Source organism: Pelodiscus sinensis, chromosome 3 (assembly GCF_049634645.1).
Source record: "Pelodiscus sinensis isolate JC-2024 chromosome 3, ASM4963464v1, whole genome shotgun sequence".
In the NCBI taxonomy this organism is placed as follows: domain Eukaryota; kingdom Metazoa; phylum Chordata; order Testudines; family Trionychidae; genus Pelodiscus; species Pelodiscus sinensis.
In genome coordinates, this window is record NC_134713.1 from 34,848,455 (window position 1) to 34,864,441 (window position 15,987).

Sequence of the window (15,987 nt, forward strand, 5' to 3'; positions counted from 1 at the left end):
ACTGTTCGACATGCTGATCACCTTCTGACACCTGTGTCTTTGCTGTGACTTCTGCAGGCCAATCTCCTGAGATTTCACCCAGGTCTTAGTAATTTTCTGGGCAGAGACATTCTCCAACCACAAGTGATTATCAGCTGTTTTAAGCACTTAAAATAACAAAAGGCTCCTAATGGAGCCAATTTAGCTCTATCTTTGAACTGTAGGAAGGAACAGGTCTTTTTCATGTGATCTCTATGATTGGCCAAGTGGTTATTCCCTACTTGTTAGCTTCTTGATTCAGTTCATTACGTCTGCATCTGGCCTTTATGCCTAAAGTCTGTTCTTCGTTTCATATCAATTAACCCATCATATTACCATCCTTTTATCCGAAGCCTCACTCATCGCAGCGAGAAACTTTACTACACACTCTTGACGTGCACCGAGCACTTTCCTTTTATATTGACAGAACTGGGGAATGGCGCAAGACAGAGAGATTAATAGCGTCAATTGCAGAACAGTTCAACGGTAATGCGCTCTCCAGCCAATGTATTGTGAGACTCATAGGGACATGTACCACCACCTATCACACTGTTCAGAATAAGCCCCTTCTCTCGCAACCAAAGGCTCACTCCACGAGGGCAGTAGCTACCTCCACAGCATATGCCCATGGAGTCCCACTGACCAATATTTGCTGATTGGCCACCTGGTCCTCCAGCACTACTTTCATGTGACATTACGCAATCATTCAGTGTTTAGCCACAGACTCTATTGTTGCCTCGGCAGTACTGCCAGTCACAGACAAACATTGATTCCGGAGCACATGCTGGCTACTGCTCTACAGTCATTTAGAATGGAGTACCCACGGGGACCACTTGAAGAAGAAGTTACTTACCTTCAGTAGTAACTCCACAGACAAGGGACTCTGCCCTTTTAAGAAGAAGTTACTCACCTTCGTGCAGTAACAATGGTTCTTCGAGATGTGTCCCCGAGGGCGCTCCATGTCCCACCCTCCTCCCCACTCCGGAGCTTGTTCATTTCTCGTTGCAGATACCAAGTGGTGAGAGGAACTGGCGGGAGCCAGACTGTGCGCAACGAGGGAAAAGCACGAATAGCGCAAGACGCTGACCTCTCATGCATGGTCCGGCCAACAATGGCTATTAAAAACTTATGACCAGCAGTGCCAGAACGAGCCCGACTCCTAGAGTGGAGCATCCATGGGGATACATCTTGAAGAATCATCGTTACTGCATGAAGGTAAGTAACTTCTTACAAGGGAAGAGTCCTTTGTTGTCTGTGGAGTCCCTCTGTTGTCCCAACTCCAAGCAAAACGGAGACTGGGGCAGGGGGGAGAGCTTTACCTTAGGGAGGGGATTTCCCAAATGATCTGTTCCCTAGAAAAAAGTTTATTTTCATATTTTCTTGGAATCATTTGGGTGGTGACAGCGAGCAACCAGTCTTGGTTTTGTTTTTGGATTTTGGGGGGAGGGGATCTCAGAGGGACTGAAATTGATAAGTTTGTCTTTGGGAATCACAGAGACAGGTTTTGCAGAGTTTATTTGGTTATCCAACCCCCCATCTCTGCACACATAGTGTCAGGTTGGGGGATTGAGCCGTGACATTGGGCCACAACTTTAGTTACCAATGTTGATAAATTAGAAGTTAAGATTTAAATGAGAAGTATCATTTTCTGGCAGTGCCATTGGCTTGATATAATTGACATAAAATCTTCTGGTAACAGTGATAGTCCTAAAGAACTCAATCCATTTAGATTAACAAAAAGAAAGGCAAGCAGCCAATTGATTCCAGTCACTTATACTTACATAGGTAACAAATATTTAAGAATGGGTCCTCTTAGGTCCAGCAGAGACAAAAATAACAAATCAAATGGCTAGAAGTTGAAGCTACACCAACTGAGACTGAAAATAATAGATACATTTTTCAAAGGTGAGAATAAGTAACCACTGAAACAATTTATCAACTGTTATGGTGGATTCTCAATCACTGACAACTTTTAAATCAAAAGATTGGTGTTTTTCTAAAAGACCTGCTCTAGGAATCATTTTGGGAAAGCTTTTTGGCCTTTGTTATATTAAAAAGTCAAACTAAATTATCATAGTGCTCCCTTCTGGCTTTGGAGTCTATGAATGTATGACAGGTGCCTGTGGAAAAAGTGTCAGGAAAGTTTGGTAACTGGGAAACAATGTAGCCAGTAGATAAACTAGCTTTTTGCAAGCACTGTAGGGTATTAAATATCACCATCATGAGAGAGATGAATTCATTTACCAGCTTTTCAGTGCTTCCTATGTGATCTTGGGCCTCCAGCACATGCCTCTAGCTCCACATCTTGGAGCAGAAGCTGGTGAAAGATTGGTCCAGGCTGCCAAAAGAAACTCAAAGCAAAGTGCTCCATTCTTCTCATTGGTGAGGACCAGCGAGGTGTCCAGAGATTTTGTTTATTAGGTGAGGGATCCACATGCCTATAAGGTCACAATGTCTACATTTGCTATTGTTAAGCAGTCTGATAATAGCCTTTAAATGTATGGGTCTATTTTATCATGCCTAACACCAAGAGAGCTGCTAAAACATAATGAAGTAAGTTGACTATCATTAAATATTACAACATCACTGTAATTTCATAAGGAATCAAGACACCTTTTAATTAAAGCCGTGGATAGAATCTTGGGAGAGCTGGATTTCACTATTGGTTCTGCCACGGGTTTTCTGAGTAACCTAGAAGCAAATCATATAATCTTTTTGTACCTTACTTCCTTCTAAAAATGAGGATGTAGTTCTTCTTTATCTAACACAGACATTACGAGGATAAATTAATTGTTTGTGAGGCACTCAGCTAATAAGGCTATTTGGTACAGAAGTAGATAGCACTGATGAAAACGTATAGGAAAATTTTTCCATTCCTGACACTGAGGAACTGACTTTTCTTATTGCTTAGTTGTTCCAATAAGCTTTTAGCATAGAGCCCTTCGTAATGTTACCATTTTTTCAGCACAGTTCAGTAAACAGGACATTGAAGTTTGTGGGTGAGAACAAAGTCACATTGCTCTGTAACCAGGTGTGCAGTGGTGTCTTCAGCACCTAGTCACAGAGCTCTGTGACTTTGTCCTCATGCACAACTATTTCCAATTTGGAGACAATTTATATCTTCAAGTCAGTGGCACAACTATGGGCACCCATATGGACCACAATATGCCAACATCTTTATGGCCAACCTTGAATGTTTCCTCAGCTCTTGCCCCCTAGCACCCTTACTCTACTTACACCACATTAACAACATTTTCATCATATGGATGCATGGGAAGGAGACCCTCGAAGAATTTCATAGGGATTTCAACAACTTCCACCGCACCATCAACCTTAGTTTGGACCAGTCCACACAACAGATCCACTTCCTTGACACTACAGTATAATTACACAATGGACACATTTCTACCACCTTATATTGAAAACCTACCAACCATTACATTTACCTACATGCCTCTAGCTTCTATCCAAGACACATTTCCTAATCAATTGTTTACAGCCAGACCCTAAGATACAACCGGATTTGCTCCAATCCCATAGTCAGACATAAACACCTACAGGATCTATATCGAGCATTCTTAAAACTGAAATACCCACCCGGAAAAGTGAAAAAACAGATTGACAGAGCCAGATGAGTACCCAGGCATCAGTTACTTTAAAATAGGCCCTACAAAGAAAACAACAGGACACCACTTGACATCACTTATAGACCCCGACTTAAATCCCTCCAACACATCATCAACAATCTCAGTCTATCCTGGAAAATGACCCCTCACTCTCACAAGCCTTGAGGGACAGACCAATCTTCCCCTACAGACAACCCCCTAACTGCAACAAATTATTCCCAATAACCACGTGGCACGCCTCCATCATACTCATCCAGGAACCCACCCCTGCAATCATCCGTGATGCCAACTCTGTCCACACGTCTATACAAGTGAGATCATAACAGGGCCTAAACACGTAAACCACCACATCAGAGGTTCATACAAACTGCACATCTACTAATGTGATCTATGCCATCAACTGCCAGCAATGCCCCCACTGCCATGTATATTAGTCAAACTGGACAGTCTCTATGAGAAATAAACAATGGATACAAATTAGATATCCAAAAAGTCACACAGAAACCTGTTGGGGAACATTTTAACTTGCCTGGGCATTTATTAATGGATCTCAAAGTCACCGTACTGTTTCAGGCCAATTTCAAAAGCCAACTTGACAAGGAATCTACAGAACTTAATTTGATTCCTACAACAGAAATCTGGATGGCCCTGCCATATTCCACATCCTAATGACATAAAAAAACAAACAAAGGGTACTTAAAGTGGGTACTATGTATTCTTATCCGTTTCATTTAGCATGGACACTCTAATTGACAATTTCTTTACCTTTTTTTTCTTTTTTTCCCCTCCTCTCCCTCTCTCCCTCCCTCCCCACCTGTGTTATTTATTTGAAAAATGGACCCCTTAAACTCCATTCATCTGAAGTGGATTGTGCCCATGAAAGCTCATGATACTCTCTACCCTGCTAGTCTCTAAGGTGCTGCAAGACTATTTGTGGTTTATTTAAGTTTTTCTAGTTACAGACGAACATGGCAACCCCTCTGAAACTTTGGAGCAGAAAAGAGAGATCAGTCTAAAATGTATGCATGTGTGTGCAGAAATTTATTTTACTTGATCAAATAGACTGTAAAGCTTCAATTCCTTCATTTATGGGTCAATGTGTCTGCTGGTGAAAAGGGGCACCTTTGACTTCAAAAGGAGTTTTGTATATTTACTACAGCAGAGAATTTGGCCTCATATTCCATATAGGAGAATCATGTACCAGATTCAAAGACTAATGTAGAAGAATTCTTAATACATTTAGCATTCATTTTAATACTAACGGTCACAGGCCTAAAATATTTGCATTAGACCCCACAATTTTAGTGCTTTTCTAATCAAGTCTAATTCAGGTTTAAAAGATTTATTACTTTTTGTCACTTTGGAAATCATTAAATCACATCCCTGTGGTATTACCTCTAGATTGGAAACTTTCTCTGCTGTCTCCATTAGTCCTAGACCCAACTGTTCACATTTTTTTCCTCATTGGCAGTAATTTTTTCATGTAGAGAGTCCAGCTGCTAGGCCATATTACCATTGTCCCAATCTATCATATCTGATGTCTTCTGGAAAGCTAAATCACTTTCAAAACCTACAAATGAGGAGGCCTGGGAAGCTAACACTTCATCTCTAGGAGATCTTGTTTTTAATTGAAAAGGCTACTATTGCATTTTTTTTCTGCTTGTTTCAGCACTCCCAAAGAATGGTGGTTAACAGGTATAGGAATATTATGAAGAAAAACCTAAAATTGTAGTTTTGTACAATTACCAAATTTACTTTGTGTATGAAAATAGATAGTCTTATGGCTGTGATCCATTGCAAAATGTTCCAATTTCCATCAATGAATGCAAATCTTTCCTGGTTCAGGGTGTCCTTGCCAACCTCAGCTCAAGTTTGATGAGGTTCCTGAGCCAAGTTGAAACTGCAGTAAGGAATATTTATATTTTTATTGGAAGTCCAAAACCAGCTCCTGCTTGTGTTTGTTTGTTTTTGCATGGCTGCAACCCAAACTTAGGGGTTTAGAAGAGTTATGTTAAGAACTTATTTGTGTAATTAAATTTTAAAGTCAGAGAATGAAAACCAGTTGGAACAAAAAGAACCAATGAAAATGCTGAAAATTACTTGAAAATTCCTCATTTCTTATCTTAGAATAGTTTGCTTGTTGCTAATGATGCAATGGAATAACAGAATCACAATCGATGGCGGCATTACAAGTGTGGGTTAAGTGATCCCTAAAAATACAGGCTAATAAAAGCTTTGAGACCCTTCAGGTAGAAAGGTGCCCTATACATACAAAGCATTATTACTATAAATAATTTTGTCATGTGCTCTTTTATTATGATTATATATTTATTGTGTGTATGTATATATGAAATAATATTAAAATTTACTGCACTGATAGGTGACACGATGCTCACTTCATATTCTACATTCATGCTCTCCAGACCCAAGACATCTTGTCAGGTGTTGTGTATTAACTGGTGTGACAGAATATAGGGATATTTTGACACATGTCAAATCAGGGTAATAGCTACATTTCACCAGGCAGCAAAAGGAGATGTTTATAACATTCCATTATGTACAGCAAACTTGTCACCAGTTGGGATAGAATCTGAATTTATATGGCAGAAAAGATTTATATGGCAGAAAAGATTTCATTTTTAAAATAAAGATGTGTTTCAAAAAGAACTGCTACTTCTAACTTAGCCTAGAACTGCCAGTTTCTAAGCAGATAGCATTTTTAGATTAAAGAATTTTGACTTCCGTCAATGGTAATTCCATACTGTAGTGATAGGGAATTGCAGATGAGAGGTTTTAGCTGAATTTTTGGGTAAGGAACAAAACTGTCAGCACCAGGTTGCTAACTGTTTTGCAGTAGCTAAAAAAGTTTCAGGGTCCAAGTTTATTTTGATAGAAATATCTTTGTATGCAAATTAGGGCATCTATCTTTGCAAGCACAATTAAGTAACACCAGTACATATGTAACCATACAGCTCCTGGGTGTGGTATTCTGTTCCATCTAGTGGCCCCAAACCATTTACAGAGAGATTAGAGAGTCTGTGCTACAGCCTTAGCTTAGAGCCCTGTGGTTTTTTGCTCACGTCGTAGGGATCTGTTGGTGTTACACATGTGCAATTAGATTTTTCAGATGTGCTTCCAAGCAATGGGTCAAATTGTCCCATGGAGTTCAGGGAATATTACCAGGATGCTGTTGCCTACAATGTGCATTGCAATTGAACCACTTCTTAGGCCAGTGGGGCATGATATTGAAACCTTCCTGCCCTTTTAGGAATGATTGTGCCCACAGGGACAGAGAGATAAAAAGTGATCTTTGCCCTGACAATGTGACAAACCTTTATCTGCCAGAGGCTGGCTCCTCACCTAGTCCCTTCTTTCACTTGTGCACCTGCATAAGTACCAGTCACAATATTTCCCGACAGCGTATAATAGATAACTTAAAGTCAGCACAAATAAAACACTGCAAATTAGGCAGCATCTATATGTGTACACTTCTGGGTGCTTTATCCTGGACATTGCAATTTCATTCACAAATGCTCTCTCAACTTCCCACTACCCAATGTCAAAAAGCTATGATCATTTCCATGCACTATCTATGGAGTAGCTGTTTGGCTAAACTGTTTCTTCAAACCCCTGGAAAAAAAAGTCTTATTGTCCCGCAGTATCACATTTCTATGCGACAATAATTACATAAATGATAGAATAAAGTTGAATTAAAGTATGCATTTTGTGAAGAGCACACCATGGGGGAAATATCCAATGATGGACAAATTCTCCAAATCAAAATTGTTGGGCTTCTTGTTCAAGATAATGTATTTTGAATAAAAATCTCAGGAAGTAAGCCTAAGTACCATTTTTATATGTAGTAGAAACACTGCAGTACTGACACTTTGTTCACTTTGCTAAAATTAACATTGTATCTTTCCATGCAGGTAATTATTATGTTAGCATAATTTTAGCAAATGTAATCTTCTGCCAACCTACAGTTCCCTACAGCACTTTCTAAACCTACTTATAGCAAGAATGAGGAATAATTTGCATTTATGATCACTGCCAATAATTCCATTCTTTAGTAAAACTGTCCAAATTATTTATTTAGTGCCAGATTGTGCAGCCCTTACCTAGGCTGATTACCACTTATTTATGTGAGTCACCCCAGTAACTGCTACACAGTGTAGATAGGAATATGCCCTTAAATAAATAATTGCAGTGCTCTGCATAGATTTACTGGAGGAGATATCAGGTGTAAATTTTAGAGCTATTCACAGGAAGAATGTGGCTCGGTCTGAGTGTAATGACAAGCAGAACCCACTTTCTAAATGCAATCCCAAGACAGACAAGTGAGACCACTTACAAGTGTCTAACAGGTGATTAACAGGTATGGTTCTAAATCTCAGCTCTTTAAATTGGACAAAAAAGTACAAAAATGATCACAGCTTCCTTAATTAAGAGACTGCTTCCATTAAACCTCGCCATTCAAGGACAATTGTCTCTCTCTTTCCTTCATTCATTCTGTGTTCTGTTTAACTTGTCACAGAATGTGTGAATCCACTACATAGCCCCATACAGTGGCAGTGCTTACGCGATGAAAGGAGGATGGGGTAGAAAGCTGGTGACTTCAGAAGATTTTCCTTATATTCTCTCATGAGCCCCTTTCCAGCCTAGTGAGCTGTGATGGGCTCTGGGATCTGAGTTTCAGCAATTTGGAATTGGTAGTTGCTCAGTGACTCTCTGGATTAATCCAGTATGAGTTCAGATCAAGTACATGTTATAGATACTAAAGTTCAGTAAAAGAAACAGTGTAAATGATATTAGATGATACAAACTCAAATTTGACATACAGTATCTTTTAAAAAATGTTGGTGTGTTTTATAAAGAAGTTACAGATTTTTTTTTAAAAGTAATTGTTCATGGAAATTGAGATCCCAACCCAGTGGAAGTGCAGCCCTGGCTAGAGGTTAGTGTGAGTCAAGCAGATGTCAAGCATGCTAAATGCCATGTAAAATGATCCAGTTTGCTCAGCAACTGTGTGGAGATACAACACAGGGCTGTTCTTTTAAAGAGGCAAGGGTTTCCTTTATTGGTGTGTTTTGTGCACCATGCACACTATTGTGAAATGTGTACATCAAGGAATGTTCATCCTTAAGGCTTTACCTTCCACACAGAGATTTGTCCTGGGGCATGTTCAGCAGATTCATGCATTTCCACTATGATTAGCAAGGGCTAGAATCTGCCACCTTTAATCATGTTGAGTAGTATCTTATTCTGCAGGTAGCTTGCGTTATTTCAATCTGAAGTAAGATACTCTCAGCATGAATAACAAACACTGGCTTTAAAGCAGGTGTAAAGAAAAATAATCTGTACTCTGAAAGATAGTAATACATGGTCAGAATGGCAATTATGTACACATTTTGAAAGTACCTATAGGGGATTGTTCAGCACTGAGTTACTTCAGTCCTGTGTCACAGTGGAGATGCTACAGCATAAAACCGAAGGTCTGAAAATCAGATCCACAGGGTCTGCTTTACAAACATATCTCTGATGATGAGGCTACAGTCTGTGCTTTTCAGACTGGTACTGCTGGGATTTGCAGTCAGATTTTGTATTTCTGTGGCTAGAGATTAATTATTTATTTTCTTAAAGCCTGGTACTTACATGTGATCTCATGCACTAAATTAGAAGCACATATTCTATTTGAGTCTATGAACATTAATACAAGTTTCATCTCTTTTTGCAGAAGTTAGAGACAAACTCTGGCTTGGTGAGGCATGACTAGAAACACCCTGCTGAGCATACTCTAGGCAGTTGCTGAGTCTCCAGGGAGGACCTTATCAACAACCTTCAAATATCTGATTCCACTGTTCAACCCCCCGCAGGCTCCAGCCTTAACGCAGTGTGAAATAAAGGCAAGCTTCTCTGGTTTTGTCTCTTCAGATTTAAATTTACAAAGACCCCAGTGTGGAAAATAATTTGAAATGTTGTTCACTTTGACATCCAGGCCAGTTCCTGCTGCTGGTAAAATCAGTGGGAGGTTTGCCATCAACTCTAGTGACAGCAGGCTCATAGACCCTAAAGCTGGTTACTAGGATGAATGAAACATGACCTCGTCATTTCTTCTGCAGCTGGTGTGCTGATCTTATTGGAATGAATGGAAAAGCAAACTTACTTCCAAAGATCAGTGCATTCAGACCCAGTAACTTTCGTGTGTTTTCTAAGGAAAACTGAAGGACTTCTTTTGGTACCTTCCTCATAAAGATACCTTTGCAACAAATTTAAAGTTCTTGTGATAGGCTTCAATCTATCTAAATTGCTTATATGATCTCCATTACCATGGACTCTTGAATGTTTCATAATCTTTTAATGTATTTAATTACAGAATATATTTAATCTTCAAAGTTCTATTTAACTCTATCCTTCCCTCCTTATCTTCTCTCTGGAGAGCTACATTCCTCCCCAAACACACACTCTCATCCTTCTGTTCTACCCACTGGGTATGTCTACAATGCACAGTTATTTTGGAATAATCTATTCCAGAATAGTTATTCCAAAAGAGCTTATTTTGAAATAGCACATCTACACTGCAGGGAAGCCCCAAAATTAGTCCGAGGCAGGCTTCCCTAATGTAGACGTGCTATCTTGATTTAGAGCCCCAGGAGGAATAACTTAGAATGGCCCTGGTTAGGGGCTATTTTGAAATAGCAGAAGTGGATTGTCTACACACACCTTATTTCAAAATAGGTATTTCAGAATAGATGTTATTCTTTGTAGAATGAGGTTTACAAAAGTTGGAATAAGCTGTCTGTAATTTCAAATGTATTTCAAAATAATGGAATTACTGTGTAGATGCTTGCATAATTATTTTGGAATAGCAGCTGTTATTTCAAAATAACTTTGCTATGTAGACATACCCATTCTGTAATATTTGGAAAGCAACCAGCACATTGGAGATATTACTATAAATGTTTAGTAAGCAATAATGATACTTGGAACCTATGGATGGTGGGGAAATTTAACCTGTATTCCAGGTATGTCTAATTCCTCAAGAAGGGTGTGATTCTTAGCTCAAGCACATATACCTGTGCTGGCTCTGACTGAGTTAGCATGGTAAATATATAGTGTAGTCATAGCAATGGAAGGGACTAGTTGCCCAAGTACCTATCTGTTTTGAATGTAATATGCCTAGTAACTTGGTTCAGCTAACCCCTTCTGCCACTGTGACTGCACTCCATTTTTCAACACACTATCTCAAATTAGAATCAGCACCCTCAATCTCTGTGCTGCTTCCTATGATGCCCAGGGTTGTGAGGCCCCTTGTGCTCGCCTGCCTTTAGTGTGAGGAACCATTGTCTATGCCTACTAGGCCTCAGCTCCCTTACTCCATCAGCCACAGGCAACACAAACACTCTTGTCAGTCCATGTGGGCTCCACTATCCCTCTGCAGGTAAGCACTAGGGTCACTCTAACCCCTGAGTTCCCCCTGGACTCCTCAATCCCTAGTCTACTGGGTACACACTGATTTCCCAAATCTGCTGCTCCCAAAGCAACAATTCATCCCAATTTACTATGTATGCCTTATATCACAGCTCCACTTAACACACAGCACTTAGGGTATGTCTACACTAGTCCCCTAGTTCGAACTAGGGAGACTAATGTAGGCATTCGAAGTTGCAAATGAAGCCTGGGATTTAAATATCCCGGGCTTCATTTGCATCTTCCCGGGCACCGCCACTTTTAAGTCTCCCTTAGTCCGAACTCTGTGCCTGCAGCTACACACGGCATGGAGTAGGTAGTTCGAATTAGGATCTCTAATTCGAACTACCGTTAATCCTCGTGGAACGAGCTGTACCAGTAGTTCGAATTAGAGATCCTAATTCGAACTACCTACTCCGTGCCGCATGTAGCTGCAGGCACGGAGTTCCAACTAAGGGGGATTTAAATGGCAGCGCCCGGGAAGATGCAAATGAAGCCTGGGATATTTAAATCCCGGGCTTCATTTGCAACTTCGAATGCCTACATTAGCCTCCCTAGTTTGAACTAGGGGGCTAGTATAGACATACCCTTAGATATGATTATTGTCAGATAATCTTCTTGTTTTCATTAAGAACAGAGATTTAAGTAGAAGCAGGTAGAGCTAATGGAAACAGATGTTTACATATTAAACAGGGTCATAACACGTTTTCTAGAAATTAAATTTCTCTAACAAGATATTCATTCCCTATCTCACAAATGTCAGTTCACCCAGAGTACCTCTCCCAGTGTCAAAGAGCCAGACTGGCTATGATCCTCCATTTACAAGGCAAGTCAACCGACAACTTCTCCCCTCGCTGAAGGGTGTACCTTTGCATCCCCAGTTTTAGTTCCAGTAGTCTATTTTCTTCTCTTTGTAAACAGTGGTACCTTCTGCTGGTTTACTTCTTCCTGTAAGTTACAAAGATTTATTAGCATTTGGCTCAGACTGTAAATGGATGTCCTTTGTGAATTACATAATACTAAGGTTATGTTTAGCCAGACCAACAGATCTTCTGTGTGAAAGAAACTTGTTTATCAATTTCTGGCAACTAATCACAACTAACAGACTTCAAAGTGTATGTGTGTGTGCATGTATGTGCAAAACTCCTCACATATTATCTGCACACACATCGCACAATGATGAAAAGTGTGACATGGACTTTCAGTAGAGACCTTATTTGGCACACTTACTATTTTGATACTAGACCCAGGGGAGCCCATAACTTTTATGCATCCATGTATCCTCTGTCAGTTTGCACCAAGTGGTCCCTGGGTTATAGTCTTTTCAAGCTGAGAATTACACCTTCAACTCAAATGTACACATACTTTCAGAGCTATGGTTGTGGTGGTTTATGGTTGAGGTTGAGTCTATCTCACCTAAAACAAAAAGTTTCATTTCTAGACACAAAAGGGAGGGAGGATTATAGGAAAAGTTTTGGCAGCACTGTAAGAATTAGAAACTCATGTCCTTTGTCTTCAGCTCTGGTTTCTGGGCTCTAATTTCCTCCTTTCTCAGAAAATTCAGTAATGTCTGCATAGAAAGCAACTAAATCAATTAATGCTAAGGTCAAAGTAATGTCACCCATACTGCAATGTCTCTGGGGAGCAGCTGTGCCTAGTTTTATCAATCCATCCTTGTCAACCATTGATAAAATTAATATAATTCAGCCATGACCAGAATTAACCTGCAGCCTTTGATATCTTGCCTGGTAATTGGAATGGATGAATGACAAAGTGGGTTAATTGATCAAAATGACACACACAAAATAAGGCATATGACACACAAAAAATAACCCCCTTTTGATTTTGCCTCTCTGGTCTCTCCCTAACACCAATATACATTTTGGAGTCTATTATTCAATATTAGAATTGGCACAAAAGAATTTGGAAATGAATTGCTTGTATTATTTGGAATAATTCCTTCACAATACATATATACCAAGGACCACAGATGAAACTGAGCTTGTGTACATGGTTCCTAATAACTTCAAGTTCTACTTTTCTCCTGTAATTGCCTTCTTCCTTCCATCATGATTATATCTCCTCCCCTCACCCAGATGTCAGCTCATAGTATAGAGGAAAAATGTATAGAAAATAGTTTAATTACTATTACGAAGTGTGCTGAGGAATTGATGAACCTGCCAACTCAGAAGAAAAATGTCATTGAAATGAGCATTACCTCTAATAACTGATATTAAAACATGTATCCCCTCCTCACCTAAAAAGGTACCTGTAGAGACATACAAGTGTAGGAATGGAAGGCTGCCCCCAGACAGCACCCTTCTGTCTGAATAAGATACTCAATTTGCATTACGCAAATTGTGTAGTTTATTCTGAGTCTAAGTCAAAACAGCTTATTTTGAAATTTGGCACTGTCTACGCAGAACCAAATTTCAAAATAAGGCACTATTCTGACAAATCCCTTAACCCTCGTGGAATGAGGATTACAGGAACACCACACTAGCGTGCCCGCTTTTAAAGATGTGGCATTGCTATTCTGGGATACTTCTGGTATCCTGAAAAAGAAATGCAGTCTAGACATCCCTGAAGGGCATGTCTACACTAGGAAATTATTTTGAAATAATTTATTTCACAGTAATAACTCCTGAAATAACTATTTCAAATTAGCATGTCCACACCACAGGGAAACCTCAAAATTAATGCATCGCAGGCTCCCTTAATGTGGATGTACTAGCTCGACTTAGAGCTCCAGAAAGCACTGGGAAGTAATTACTTTAATAACTCTGGGGAGTAGTTATTTCAAAATAGCAGCAGTGGAGCTATTTTGAAATAAGTATTACTCCACATAGAAAGCAGGATTTATTATTTTGAAATAACCAGCCCCTTATTTCAAATTAATAGGCTTGGTAGTATGGATGCTCTGCTTGTTATTTCAAAATAAGGGGAGTTATTTCAAAATAATTTCCTGGTGTAGACCAGAGCGAAGGGACCTCAGGAGGTCATCTAGTCCAGTCTTCTGCACTCAATGCAGGACTAAGTAATAACTGACCATTCCTGACAGGTGTAATTTGCTCATAAAACCCTCCAGTGACAGAGATCCACATGCTCCCTAGGCAATTTATTCCAGTGGTCATCTACCCTGACTGTTAGGAATTTTTCCCCAGTATTCAACCTAAACTACCCTTGCTTCAATTTAAGTCCATTGCTTCTTGTCCTATCGTTAGAGATGAAAGAGGAAAAAAATTTCTCCCTCTCCCTTGTAATAGCCTTTTAAATACTTGAAAACTATTATCATGTCCTCTTTCAGTGTTTTCTTCTCTAGACTAAACAAAACCAGTTTTCAATTTTTCTTCCTAGATCATATTTTCTAACACCTTTATCATTTTTGGCGCACTCTTGTGGATTTTCTCCAGTTTGTCCACATCTTTCCTGAACACAATACTCCAGTGGAGGCCTAATCAATGCAGACTAGAGCAAGAATTACTTTTTGGCTACGTCTACATTGGCCCCTTTTCCGAAAGGGTCATGCTAATTTTACAGGTCGTAATAGGGAAATCCGCGGGGGATTTAAATATCCCCCGCGGCATTTAAATAAAAATGTCCGCCGCTTTTTTCTGGCTTTTAGAAAAGCCGGAAAAGAGCGTCTACACTGGCCCCGATCCTCCGGAAAAGGGCTTTGAAGTAGGAATAAGAGCATGCCCCTTTCGGAAAAGGGGCCAGTGTAGACGTACCCTTTGTGTCTTGTTTACAACACTCCTACTAGTACATCACAGAATGATAGTCACTTTTTTGCAACAGTGTTCCCCTGTTGACTCATATTGAGTTTGTGGTCTATTATGAGCACCAGGTCCCTTTCCACAGTACTCCTTCCTAGGCAGTCATTTGCTTTTTTGAATGTAGGCAACTGATTGCTCCTTCCTAAATGAGGGTATGTCTACACTACCCCGCTAGTTCGAACTAGCAGGGTAATGTATGCATACCGCACTTGCTAATGAAGCCCGGGATTTGAATTTCCTGGGCTTCATTAGCATAAGCGGGGAGCCGCCATTTTTAAATCCCCGCTGCTTCGAACCCCGTGCAGCGCGGCTACACGGGGCTCGAACTAGGTAGTTCGGACTAGGTTCCTACTCCGAACTACCGTTACTCCTCATGAAACGAGGTGTACCGGTAGTTCGGAATAGGCACCCTAGTCCGAACTACCTAGTTCGAGCCCCGTGTAGCCGCGCTGCACGGGGTTCGAAGCAGCGGGGATTTAAAAATGGCGGCTCCCCGCTTATGCTAATGAAGCCCGGGAAATTCAAATCCCGGGCTTCATTAGCAAGTGCGGTATGCATACATTACCCTCCTAGTTCGAACTAGGAGGGTAGTGTAGACATACCCTGAAGCACTCTACATTTGTCCTTATTGAATGTCATCCTGTTTATTTCAGGCCATTTCTCTACTTTGTCCATATAATTTTGAATTTTAATCCCATATTCCAAAGCACTTGCAATGCCTCTGAGCTTGGTATCATCCACAAACTTTATAGGTGTACTCTCTATGTCATTATCTAAATCATTCATGAAAATATTGAAGAGAACAAGAACCCACGACAAGCCCCTCTGGAATCCCACTTGATAAGTCCTTCTAGCTTGATTGAATCACTGATAACTACTCTCTGGGGATGGTTTTCCAACCAGGCACACACCCACCTTATAGGAGCTCAATTTAGGCTATGTTTCCCTTATGTATGAGGGGGTCATACCCCCACTGCCTCATGTGCTAAAATAAAAGGACCAATGAAATGATGCACATGCAAAGTATTATTTTGCATAGAACTCAGTCAACTTTAAAACAGATGTGACTGAAAGGCTTACCAAATTGATCACACCTTTGG

The 15,987-nt window shown here is 40.1% G+C and overlaps 1 long non-coding RNA gene across 1 annotated transcript; it reads left to right on the plus strand.

Annotated features, from left to right (window-relative positions):
• The first annotated feature begins 785 nt into the window (after positions 1-785).
• Positions 786-9,561, plus strand: LOC142827580 (uncharacterized). Its single transcript, XR_012902256.1, has 2 exons — positions 786-1,233; positions 9,379-9,561. It is a non-coding gene; the product is annotated as an uncharacterized LOC142827580 (long non-coding RNA).
• The last annotated feature ends 6,426 nt before the right edge of the window (positions 9,562-15,987 follow it).